The sequence below is a fragment of the Choloepus didactylus genome, chromosome 8, assembly GCF_015220235.1.
Source record: "Choloepus didactylus isolate mChoDid1 chromosome 8, mChoDid1.pri, whole genome shotgun sequence".
NCBI lineage: Eukaryota > Metazoa > Chordata > Mammalia > Pilosa > Megalonychidae > Choloepus > Choloepus didactylus.
Window position 1 is genome coordinate 26,501,704 of NC_051314.1, and position 11,662 is coordinate 26,513,365.

Below are 11,662 nucleotides of genomic sequence, written 5' to 3' on the forward strand. Positions count from 1 at the left end.
CCCTGGCCAGAATTTTGTAACTAGTCTCCATTTGGAAGCAGTTCTAGAGGCCCTGACACAGGAGTATTTTCAACACCAGACAGTCTATAATACTCTACAAGGGATGTACAGTGACAAACCTCAGGGAAAGCTTAGGAGTCCCCAGGACCTATGGTGGCTACAAGTGGAGCAACTGTAGATGGGCATTTGGTAAATCTCCATTGGTGGAGCCTCCAGATGTTCATGAGGAACCTTTGCTAGTGCCTCACTTGTGTACAGACATTTGGAGTAACTTGACTTGTTACTGATATGCTGCACACCTTTGGGCAAGTCCCCTTAGTTTACTCATCTCTAAAGTGAGTGTTGCTGGGCTACATTCTCTGTGTTCCTTCCCAGTTCTGACAATCTAGTATCTTGACATCAAAGCATATTGTCTTAATTGTAAGGTTGCAACATTGTTCTGAACCCCAAGTATGGATAATGTTTCACTAGAATCTGGGATGTTCTATCTGAAGGAGAAAGGTTTTGTGTAGACAATTCTCTGCTGATCCTTTTGCCCTTAACAAGAGTTAAGACTGGCTCTTTGAGGCCAATGAAGTCACTCTAGCATTTAGCTCACAAACAAATGAGGCCCCATAACCATAGTGCACAATATAATTGTGTTTTATCCCATCAGAAGCTACCCTAGGGCCCTGAATCCTATGCTCAGAGAGGTATGGAGAAAGGTTCAGAAATAAAGAGATTCAGTAAGGGTACGTTAAAGGATATTAAGAGAGAGAGGGGGAAAATACTTCTGACAAACATAAACCAAAGGATAGGATAGCTGATTCAAGAAATGCCTTCATAGTAATGACATTGAATGTGAATGGATTAAACTTCCCAATTAAAAGATATAGATTGGCAGAATGGATTTAAAAATATGAACCACCAATTTATTGCTTACAAGAGACTCAGACACAGGGACACAAAGAAATTGAAAGTGAAGGATGGAAAAAATATTTTATGCAAGCTACAGCTAAAAGACAGCAGGCATAGCAATATCAATCTCAGATAAAATAGACTTTAAATGCAAGGATGTTATGAGAGACAAAGAAGGCCACTATATACTAATAAAAGGGACAATTCAACAAGAAGACATAACAATCACCGATGTTTACGCACCCAATCAAGGTGCCGTAAAATACATGAGACAAACATTGGCAAAATTAAAGGAAGAAATAGACGGTTCCACAATAATTGTGGGAGACTTCAATACCACTATCTCCTATAGATAGATCAACCAGACAGAAGACCAATAAGGAAACTGAAAACCTAAACAATCTGGTAAGTGAATTTGAATTAACGGACATATATAGAATATTACATCCCAAATTACCAGGATACACATTCTTCTCTAGTGCTCATGGATCTTTCTCCAGAACAGATCAAATTCTGGGCCATAAAATAAGCCTCAATAAATTAAAAAAAAAAATTGAAATTAATCAAAGCACATTCTCTGATCACAATGGAATACAATTAGAAGTCAATAACCATCAGAGACTTGGAAAATTCACAAATACCCGGAGGTTAAATGACACACTCCTAAACAATCCATGGGTTAAAGAAGAAATAGCAAAAGAAATTGCTAAATATATAGAGACAAGTGAAAATGAGAACACAGCATACCAAAACCTATGGGATGCAGTAGAGGCAGTATTAAGGGGGAAATTTACAGATCTAAATGCATACATAAAAAAGAACAAAAGAGCTAAAATCAAAGAACTAATGGAGCAACTGAAGAAGCTAGAAAATGAACAGCAAACTAATCCTAAACCAAGTAGAAGAAAAGAAATAACAAGGATTAAAGCAGAAATAAATGACATAGAGAACAAAAAAACAACAGAGAATAAATAACACCAAAAGTTGGTTCTTTGAGAAGATCAACAAGTTTGACAAGCCCCTAGCTAGATTGACAAAATTAAAAAGAAAAAAGACCCAAATAAACAAAATAATGAATGAGAGAAGCAACATTATTGCGGATCCTGAAGAAATTAAAAAAATTACAAGACGATATTATGAACAACTGTATGCTAACAAACTAGATAATGTAGAGGAAATGGACATTTTCCTGGAAATGCATGAACAACCCAGACTGATGAGAGAAGAAACAGAAGACCTCAACCAACCAATCACAAGCAAAGAGATCCAATCAGTCATCAAAAAGCTTCCCACAAATAAATGCCCAGGGCCAGATGGCTTCACAGGGGAATTCTGCCAAACTTTCCAAAAGAACTGACACCAATCTTACTTATACTCTTTCAAAGCATTGAAGAAAATGGAATAGTACTAACTCATTTTATGAAGCTAACATCACTCTAATAACAAAACCAGGTAAAGATGCTACAAGAAAGGAAAACTACAGGCCAATCTCCCTAAGGAATACAGATGCAGAAATTCTCAACAAAATATTTGCAAATCGAATCCAAAGACACATTAAAAAAATCATACACCATGACCAAGTGGGGTTCATTCCAGGCATGCAAGGATGGTTCAACATAAGAAAATCAATCAATGTTATACAGCACATTAGCAAATCAAAAGGGAAAAATCAAATAATCATTTCAATAGATGCTGAAAAAGCATTCAAGAAAATCCAGCATCCTTTTTTGATAAAAACACTTCAAAAGGCAGGAATTGAAGGAAACTTCTCAATATGATAAAGGGCATATATGAAAACCCCACAGCCAGCATAGTACTCAATGGTGAGAGACTGAAAGCCTTCCAAGATCAGGAATGAGACAAGGATGCCCGCTGTCACCACTGTTATTCAACATAGTGCTAGAAGTGCTAGCCAGGGCAATCCAGCAAGACAAAGAAATAAAAGGCATCCAAATTGGAAAGGAAGAAGTAAAACTGTCATTGTTTGCAGATGATATGATCTTATATATGGAAAACCCTGAGAAATTGATGACACAGCTACTAGAGGTAATAAACAAATATAGCGAAGTAGCAGGATACAAGATTAATTTGCATAAGTCAGTAATGTTCTATACACTAGAAATGACCAAACTGAAGAGACACTCAAGAAAAAGATTCCATTTTCAATAGCAACTAAAAAAATCAAATACCTAAGAATAAAGTTAACCAAAAATGTAGAAGACCTATACAAAGAAAACTACATTACTTTACTAAAAGAAATAGAAAAGGACCTAAAAAGATCAAAAAATATTCCTTGTTTATGGATAGGAAGGCTAAATGTCATTAAAATGTCAATTCTATCCAAACTCATCTACAGATTCAATGCAATCCTTATCAAAATTCTATCAACCTACTTTGCAGACTTGGAAAAGCTAGTTATCAAATTTATTTGGAAAGGGAAGATGACTCGAATTGCTAAAAACATTCTAAAAAAGAAAAACAAAGGGAGGACTTACACTCCCTGACTTTGAAGCTTATTATAAAGCCACAGTAGTCAAAACTGCATGGTACTGGGACAAAGATAGACATATTGATCAACAGAATCGAATTGAGGATTCAGAGATAGACCCCCAGATCTGTGGTCAACTGATCTTTGATAAGGCCTCCAAAACCACTGAACTGGGACATAACAGTCTTTTCAACAAATGGGGCTGGGAGAGTTGGATATCCATATCCAAAAGAATGAAAGAGGACCCATACCTCAGACCTTACACAAAAATTAACTGAAAATGGATTAAAGACATCAACATAAGAGACAGTACCATAAAACTCCTAGAAGATAACGTAGGGAAACATCTTCAAGACCTTGTATTAGGAGGTCACTTCCTAAACCTTGTACCCAAAGCAAAAGCAACAAAAGAAAAAAATAGATAAATGGGAACTCCTCAAGCTTTGAAGTTTCTGTACCTCAAAGGAATTTGTCAAAAAGGTGAAGAAGCAGCCAACTCAATGGGGAAAAACTTGTGGAAACCATGTATCTGACAAAAGACTGATATCTTGCATATATAAAGAAATCCTACAACTCAATGACAATAGTACAGACAGCCCATTTATAAAATGGGCAAAAGATATGAAAAGACAGTTCTCTGAAAAGGAAATACAAATGGCCAAAAACACATGAAAAAATGTTTAGCTTCACTATTAGAGTGTGCAAATTAAGACCACAATGAGATATCATCTCACAGCAATTAGATTGGCTGCCATTAAACAAACAGGTAACTATAAACGCCAGAGGATGTGGAGAAATTGGAACTCTTATTTATTGTTGGTGGGACTGTATAATGGTTCAGCCACTCTGGAAGACAGTCTGGCAGTTCCTTAGAAAAGTAGATATAGAGTTACCCTTCTATCCAGCAATCACACTTCTCAGTATATACCCGGAAGATATGAAAGCCGTGACATGAACAGATATCTGCACACCAGTGTTCATAGCAGTGATATTCATAATTGCCAAGAGATGGAAACAACCCAAATGTCCTCCGACAGATAAGTGGATAAACAAAATGTGGTATATACACACGATGAAATACTACATGGCAGTAAGAAGGAACAAGGTCGTGAAACATATGACAACATGGACGAAACTTGAAGACATAATGCTGAGCGAAATAAGCCAGGCACAAAAAGAGAAATATTGTATGTTACCACTAATGTGAAAGCTGAAAAATGTAAAATAAATGGTTTATTATATAGAATGTAGGGGACCTAGCGATAGACAGCAAATAGTGAAGGGGGAAAAATAATCTAATAAGAACAGATAAGTTATCATAGGTAAACTGAACATTCTGGGAATGCTCAGGAATAACTATGGTTTGTTAATTTCGGGTGGGTATGGTAGGAACAAGTTCATAGAAATGTAGTTATTTTAGGTTATTTGTTTTTCTTATTGCTTTGCAAAAAAAAAAAAAAACTTACCAAGTGCCTCTCCTTCCTAGGATATTGCCCTCTATACTGAGATGAGGGTAACATTAGTCAGTTAATCAAATCGCCCTTATTAATGAACTAATGTTTTATCTTGTCTAATTTGTAGAATACTTCAAAAAATTTAAAATGTGTCATTCATGGTGAGTTTATTAGTTGCTATTGCTGGAACTACTAAAATTATAACAATAGTATTTATTGTTGTTGTTTGATAGCACTTTACCTTGGCAGAGAGTTTTGTGGTTTTCAAATTGTTTTATGATTGATTTTACCCAAGATCACCCAACTGTTAAGTGGTAGAGCTGAAATAAAACTCAAGTCTTTTGGCTTCCAGCCTATTCTTTTTTCACTGCATATCTCACTAATGGAAAGAAAGGCTACCGAAATCCCAAGAGGTTAGGAAGACTGAGGAGAATGGGTGAACCAAGTAAAAGGACTGATGCTACAGTGTGTACCAATGTGGTATTAGACAATCTGCAGTCCTACCCAGCAAAACACCCACCCAAGAATAAGACCCAATAGTTGGTCCACAGCATAGTCTTGTTTCTGAATTTTAGAGATAAACTAACTTCTAAATATATCAGTCTGTTTCTCTGCCTTAGGATGCAGAAAAACCTACCTTTGTGTAGTGGGACACTGCACAACTCTGGGGAAAACAATTCACACTATAGGTGTTGTAGATTTATGTATTTATCATTACAATTTTCTGGAAGATGACAATAAAATGTCTTGTTCTTGCAAAATCAGTCTACTATGACAATTTTCTGGGAGATGGAAGGGAGGTGTCTTGAAGAAGGGGGCTCCTTTTTCTAATTTGCACAAAGCCAGGTGGGCTAGTATTTGTCTTAGACACTGTCTAGGATCCAGACAGATGTAAGACATGGAAGGGAAATTTGGCTTTCATTCATTTACTCATTGATTTATTCATACATTCTTTCATGCATCATATATTCATTTAAAAGTAGACTGAGCAGTATTTTGTGTTAGACGTGGTGCCAGACACTGGGGATGTGTAAGACCAAATACCTGCTTTCAGGGACCTCAGTCTAAGAGGTAATCAGACAAGTAGATAAAATGTATTATAGTAGAATAGGGTTTCATGGGAACCCTGAAGCTGGAAACATAACCCAGCCTCTTATGGGGCCAGACAGACAGGATGGGAGAGTCAGGGACTGTCACTTTCCTACCCAGAGGCCTAAGGCTGTTGCAGGCTGAACGATCAGCATGTGCAAAGCTGCAGATAACAGACTATATCTTCAGCGCTCAATATGTATTAACTCCTTTAAACCTCATACAACTCTATGAGCAAACTGAGGCACAGAGAGATTAGGTAACTTGCTCAGGATAACACAGCTCATGAAGAACAGACCTACCATTTGAACCGAGAAAACTTGACTTTGGAGTCCACACTATACCCCCCTGTCTCTCAGAAGCGGGCATGGGTGTTTTGGGGGAATGCTGAGTCATTCAACATTGATGTTGGAGGACTTGAGCTACTAGGCTTAAGAAGTTCATGGGTGTGAGTAAATGGAACTTGAGTGCGTGGGGGTGGTTGGAGTCAGGGCTGGTTGTAAGAACACGAGCCTTGTGTTGTCTTTTTTAGCTCCAGCTGGTGACTCCAGCTTTTCCTCTGGCTGCTTCTCGGAATCCACTACCCAGTCCCCCAAGGGGCATATACCTAACAAACTATGGGGACCCCAGGAAATTACTCATCTTCCCCGTCCACGTCTGTACTGACTCCAGAAACATTTTCCAGAAGTTGCTTTGTCAATTTTTAGACTAAATTTCCATCCACTTGTTTTGTTGCTATGAGGCTCTTTTCTCTAAATGTTGAGTGATGGGAAGAATGGCCCCAAAGCTGAATTCCAGTTATTTAAGGACTCACGTTTAGATCAATTACAGTTAGTTGTGAGTTTACTCTATTGCGTGATTATATTATTCAAGCTCCAAAAACACTGGAAGGAATGCATAAATATGACAAGACTTGCTATTTGCCCTCTTGGAGCTTTTGGTCTGCTTGGTCAAAGTAAAAAAATTATCCTTGAGAGATTATTAGAAAATATTAAATTAAAACTTAGCTCTCTCCAAAACTTATTCTGTACATGTGATAAATACAATGGCCCATCAAAGTCACCATGCAAGTTCTTACCAATCGTTACAGGATTTTATCTAATGAGCAGAGAGCACTTTTATTTTGGCTAAGTCCAATGATTATTTAATCATCAGTTATCAAAAATGCAACCATTGAAATAGCTGCTCATTGCACATACTAGTTACAAAATCTGTTTTATCAAACACTAGAGTATTTCTGTGCAATACATAGCAAAAAACTCTTAATAACATGTCCCTTCTGAAAACCAGTTCAGTGTGGGTATTTTGCTGTTATTCCTAGAAAGCAAAGACCTCTCACTTTGGTTCATTTGTTGTGTGGATTAGCTCCCTTTTTGGAGAGACAACTCATTTGATGGAAAGGTCACTGGTCTGGGAGTCAGGGCAACTCAAATTTTTTATTTGTTTAATATTTAAATTTTTTAACTTTATGAAAATACTGAGTTTATTTCACATGTATATTTTTGTCTCCCCCAAAATATGGAAATGTGTCACAAATTTGTGTGTCACCTTTGCGCAGGGGCCATGCTAATCGTCTTTGTACCAGGGAACTCAATTTTAAGCCCAGCTCTACCACTAACGCTGGACAAGTCACTTTATTTTTTAAATCTCAATTTCTTATCCAAAGTAGATTGGACTCCATGATCTCTGAAGATACTTATTCTCCCAATACCATCATGAAACAAGATCCAAGCTTTGATACAGATACAGATAGGCAATAGTCAGACAACCTTAAATTTTATTTAGATCTGGAGTCTGCAAACTTTTTCTATAAAGGGTCAGAGAGTACATGTTTTAGGTTTTGAGGGCCATATGCTGGCAGTTGCAACTACTCAACTCTGCCACTGTTGCTCGAAAAGAGCCATAGACAATAGTCCTGACTGTGCTCCAATAACATGTGATTTACAAAAAACAGACAAGAGGCAATGGTCAGGATCAGGCCAGAAGGCTCTAATTTACTGACCCCTGATTTAGATAATGGCTGTATTGCAGGAAGTTGGGGGTAGTCTTGGGGGGCAGAGTCTTGCCCAGCTCAGGGGCCCGACTGTGACAGGGGAGGTCACGTGAACCTACATTGGACCTACCAGGCAACGGCCACCAAGGCCACTTAGCCTGTTCCACTCCCAAGAAACCCAAGAACAGGCTTGAGCATGTTTCTCCCTCGGCGGTGAAATAGTTAAGGAGGCAGGGACAGACACAATCGTTTCTTTCTAGGGAAACTATTTGGACTTGGGGATTTGCTCTGCCACACAGCTGGAACTCATTACTGCTGAAGTTTTTTAAGTTAAAAAGTTTTATTTAGGCCCCTGCAAAGGTTTTCTTAGGCCAAGAAAACCTTGTGCTCATACCACAAGCTCTCCCCAGCCAAGCGCTTCTGTCAGGCCTGTCTGCAGGCCTTGGTCCTCTCCACACTCATGCTGCCCTCCTCACCCCTCCTGCTCACCTTCCCGCCTCCCTGCCTCTGTCCTTCTTTCCTTCTGCCAGCCTCTTTCATAAAATGTCAGTCCACATGGATCCTCTCTGGCAAGCGGGAGGGCCTGTTTCAGCAATATGGCAAATACACAACTGAACAAAAGAAACACCTTCTTATTAGACAGGATCCAAACTGCTCATGTTTTGGGTGAACTCTGGAATCTCACACCAGAGTTCTGGGGAAAGCCACAGGGGTTAGTATCGACAGACTCATCTAAATCAGGTCAACACACACACTGAAAATCAAGTGGAAAAACATATGCTCTTTTCCTTCTTTTCTTGTTGATTCAGACAAAGGAGGTAAAGGGGAGTTTGCCTGGAGTGAATGATGGTAAACATCTTAATTAACGAAAACCCTTAATTAACTAGACATTGTTTTTCTTTTTTCCTTCATTTTTAGACTAAAGAAATAAGGGGTTAAGGAATCAGTGGGTGTTAGGGCTTGATAAACAGATGTTTGAAGTCAACCCCCAGAGTCAACGTCTCTGGAATCCAGTCTACAAAGACCCAACCATAGGGACGATTTACTAGAATGCTAATAACTTAGGATCAGATGAACCACCTTCAGTGCTGAAGATTCAGAATCATCACAATTCAATTCCTTTCCCCATTCTGTGCTCCATGAAAACAGGGGAGTACCCTCAGACCTGCTAACAGGATTGTCACTAAGACTCCACACCTTTGGATTCATCACAAAACTGCCAAAAAGAGCAACCCTTTCTCCAAGCACCATGCTAAACATCTGCTAACTTTAAGTAACTTTGGGTAACCCTGGTTAGGTTATCTGTCCTTTCAGAAGTTCAGTGGTTAGGCTACTTGTGGCTGGAGTAGAAATAGGCTACAGAGGACCATGAGGCAAAGATTTAGGACTGAGCCCTGACTCAACAATTTCAGGGTTCAGTGCACAAATTTGGATAATGACAACCAAAATATTATGGAGTTAGGAAGGAGAAGATAATAAAAGCAGTTATATTAGTGATGACCCACATTTGATGAGAGCTTACAATGTGCTAGGCATTTCCAAGCATTTTGTGAGGGAGCTATGACAGCTCCCATTTTACAGGTGAGTAACTAAGACCCAGAGATGAAGCAGCTTACTCAGTAGCACATGGTTACCATGCAGCAGAACCAGGACGTGGACCCAAATCTGGCTGATTGTGCAGCCTGTACTCTCAGCTCCATGTTCCGGAGTGGACAGGAGAAAGGCCGTCTGGATTGGAGTTGGAGGCCTGGATTCTAGCTGAAGCTCTGCCACCCCCAGCTGGTTACACCCTTTCTCCTCCCCGGGCCTCAAAACCCACCCTTACAGTAAGGGGCTGTCCTGGAAGGTCTGGGGGTGCAGTGGTGCTTGGGACTCTTGAGTCCATTGGTGAGCTCTCAGAGGTCCAGCTCTTCCTCTTTTCTGTGTGCAGAGAGAATGGCTTCCAGCTGAGACCTGCTGCAGGACAAGTGATGACTTGGGAGCACCTCACCAGCCTTGCATTGGGGTCTTCTGGTACACCCAGTACCTCAGACACCCCTTGTCCCAGATGTATTTCCCCAAACTGTAAGTGGAGGGGTGGCCCCCTGCCTCCCTGCTTTGTGCTTTGCTGGTTGCAGTTGCCCTTGCTGTACATCCTCCCAGGGCCGAGTGCCATGTGCTGGGTCTGTGAACCTCACTTAGGAAGGGCCACTTCCCTAAAAGGGTCCCAAGCAAGGCTGCAACTCAGCCAAGAGCCAGGACAGAAGTAGAGTGGCTGTTAAAATATTAGCCCTTGTGACCCTGGCCATTCCCCTGGTACTCCTAGGCCATCTTAAAATCCAGCCTCTGGAGGGTTGATGCCTGGTGCAGTGACTACTCTAGTCTACTGCTGACATCAGAACGCATCGGTGGAGGCTGCCGTGCTGGTTGTTAAACATTTTGAATATCATCTCTGGCCCCAAGCCCCCTGTATTATCTCTGTACAGAGCAGATGGTCCTCTCTGAGAAACCTTTTCAGGAACACCTGAAAAAAAGCTCCTTTCTCCTGATATTTGCTCTATCTACTCAGTATTACTTTTCTTACTATAATTAGAAAAGTCTTAATATTCATTCATTCATAAATTCATTCATTCTTCGTCAGATATCTGATATACTCTTGATATGTGCCAAGTACCTGATTCAGTGCTGAAAATACAGAGTTTGTTATAAGGAGTTCATTGTGTGTGTGTGTGTGTGTGTGTGTGTGTGTGTGGCGTGAACATGTCACATGTGGTACAGTATGACAAGCACTTGAGGAATACATGCGATTCATTCATTGAAAAATAGATTCTAATAACCCTAGAATGTTCTGGGTTCTGTTCTCAGTGCCGGGAAAACCAAGGAGACTGAGAAGAGGTCCCTCCTCTCCTGGAACTTCCTTTTTCATGGGGAGACACAGACAATAAATATGAAATAAATATACAACTGCGGTAACTGCAGAGAGTAGTGAGTGTTATGAAGGAATTAACATAGAGTTAGGGAATAACTGGGGAAGGGCACTCGAAGTCCAGACTGTTCAGGGAAGGCCTCTTGGAGGAGGTGAGACCTGGAATGAGGACTCCTTCAAAGGAGTCAGGGGCACAGGAATGGGGCTAGGGGATCTTGGCATGGCCCTGAATCTGTCAGAGCCCAGTGGAGGAGCAAATAGCCCTGCCCAGGGGCTGGGGCCACACAAGGCTGCCCAGGAGTAGTGATATCTACCTGGGCTTTGTCTCAAAGGATGGCTTAAGTTCACCAGGAAGAGGGCATGGGTGGGGGGGTGGCTTGGAGGCTTGAAGAAGAGCAGCAGGAGGGGGATGTTTCAGGCAGAGGGAACAGACAATGATCAGGCACAGAAGCCCAAAGGCAAATTATTAAATGGGACAGGGTGTGGGTGGCTGGGAACCCAACTGCTCCATAGGAGTGATAATATTTGGACTAAATTCACAACAAGGGATAAATTACTGGTACTGTCTTCTTGGCTGGAAGTATTTTTTGATCACGGACATCTTGAGTATGTTGTGGTGTTTGTGTGGAGGTGGGAAAAGCGGAGAGAAAGGGACAAGAAGTTAGAGACAAAAGGGGAGGTCAGAGGCAACAAAACCAAGTGATCCTCCTCTCAAACCATCCTGCTGAACCCCAGTGCAGCTCTTCTCGGGGGTCCCTGCTGCAGGCCGGAAAGCCATTAACACCTGCTTGGTCTGGTGCACTTGGAGGCTGTGACTCACCCCTGAGTCCTGAGGC

At 40.7% G+C, this 11,662-nt stretch overlaps 1 pseudogene; it reads right to left on the minus strand.

The window, feature by feature from the left end:
• Positions 1 to 7,441: 7,441 nt before the first annotated feature.
• Positions 7,442 to 7,512, minus strand: LOC119543532 (annotated as a pseudogene).
• Positions 7,513 to 11,662: the final 4,150 nt, after the last annotated feature.